We start from the raw sequence: 2,199 nt of genomic DNA on the forward strand, positions 1-2,199 counted from the left end.
AAAAAAAAAAAAAAACATAAACAGAGCAACAGGAGACAAGGTGAGCAGGGAAAACTAAATCAACTAAAAAAATAAGCAGAGATCCCCATATTGTCTCACTCATCGCATCCCAGCACCTTTCAATTGACTGTTGAAAGCGTCGACCTCTACCGAAGTCTCAACCCCCAACCGAGAGCCATCTCGCCTGACCCATCGCACCCTTCGGCCCCATCGCCTCACCCATCAGAGAGAGAGAGAACAAAGAGGCTCATTGCAAAAGGGGTTTCTCTCACTCCTCTTTCCTTTGGCTTTCGCCCACTTTTCAACTGAAATTAGAGAGCTTAAATTGCAGGAAGAAGAAGAAGAGGAAGGGTTGGGTAGGGGTTCCTGGTGTAGGGGTGAGTGAATGTCGAAGGAAGAAGAAGAAGAAGAAGAAGAAGAAGAAGAAGAAGAAGAAAACGAAGTGGCAAGTGGAGGTTCTTGGGGTGGGTTGGGTTGCACCAAGGGGTGGAGGCGGGTGGTGCTACAAGAAGAAGAAGTAAAAGAGGAAGGGGGATGGGTGGAGTTGCAGGAGGAAGAGGAGGAAGAAGAAAAAGAAGAAGAAGAAGAAGGGGTAGGAGAAAGAAGACGACTCCCCTAGGAGGAGAATATTTGCTGGAAATCGAACAATTTAGAGTCGATTGAAGAAGATAATTAAGACAAATCGGAAAAATTATAACGGATTGCATAAATGTTTTCGCGCAAGTCGTAGGTATACGAAGGAAGACATACGAAAAACACTATTTTGGTCATTTTTGTAATGCCCAAACTCGTTTTGGATAAATTCGTTCAATCAAAGATATGATGGGTATTTTTGTAAAGACATACCCAATAATGGGTAATCACGTAATTTTTCCCTTTTTTGTTTTCCTTTTTCAGACAGATGTGATTGGTAGAAAGGAGATTAATCATAGTGGTGACCCAATCCCCTAAACATTGTCGCAAGGTGTCAATCATGAGCCCACACAGGTAGGCCCAACCCAGCCTGACTAGCTTAAGGCCCGACCTGAACCTGCCCGTTTATTAAACTGACATTTACAGTGCAGAGTAGTAGCCTGTCGGGCACCTAACCGGCCCGACTCACATAAGTAGCCCGTTAGAACCGACTCAATTAGCCCGATCAACCCGACCCCATTTAGAAAAATGCTTAAATTGTAAATATCTATTCTACCACAAATACTACAAAATATGAGTAAGGAATAGGTTGGACTAAACTAATAGTTGATTACAACACAATGGACATATGGGATTTCAATGAGAAATATGGTGACCATTGTGATTTCACTATGAAGAAAGACAACATAGAGAAAAGATAAATATGTGGCACAGACAGGCAGCTTGGTTTTCATTGAAATAATAAGATTGAGCACAAACAATGTGCAGAATATCTATAAAAAAACTAACATAGTTAAATAACTCCCAAAGTAGTGTAATAATTGAAGGGAAAGATAACTGCCCAAAGTAGGTTTTTCTTCCATTGTATTATGTATACCAATGAATTAAAACTCCAATTTCAGGTTTGTAATGTTCTTGGATCATTCAATTGTTAAGAAGAGTATAATTCTTGTAACTTATATTACATTTTAAAAACATGATTCCCTTGGATATGGTTCCAAAATTGTGAATTCTCCATTAGTTTTAAAGCCAATAGTTTAATTCGCTTAAAAATTGATTTTAGGGTAGGCCCGTTTAGAGCACGTTTAGAATTAAAAATGCTCATAGCCCGTTTAAGGCCAGTATAAGGCCCGTTTAAGGTAGCCCAATAAAAGCCCGACATTGACCGACCCAATTACAAACCGTACTATGCCCTCCAAACTCAAGCCCGTCTAAGTAAACGGACGTTCACAGTGCAAAGATTTCACACTGCCAAGCCCGATTAGGCCCGACCGATTGACAACCTTATCTTATCCTTATCACCTGTTCTCTCCTTCCCACCAAGAAAAAATGCCTCTTAATTGTAACCACTTGGCCATTCCTAGGCATACGTTTCCAGCAAGCATGCAAGAGAGAGAGAGAACATGTAATCGTTTCCCGTCATTAACACAGAGTAGCTGAATGGCGAGATGAGAGCAGCTACCACTACCATGGAGTCGACTAGGGACGGTTCTGACTTCTGAGAAATAGGGCTTCATTAAGGTAAGTGAAAAGCTCAGTCCTCTCTTTCACGGTTTATCTTGACTT

This window comes from Macadamia integrifolia, chromosome 4 (genome assembly GCF_013358625.1).
Source record: "Macadamia integrifolia cultivar HAES 741 chromosome 4, SCU_Mint_v3, whole genome shotgun sequence".
Taxonomy (NCBI): Eukaryota; Viridiplantae; Streptophyta; class Magnoliopsida; order Proteales; family Proteaceae; genus Macadamia; species Macadamia integrifolia.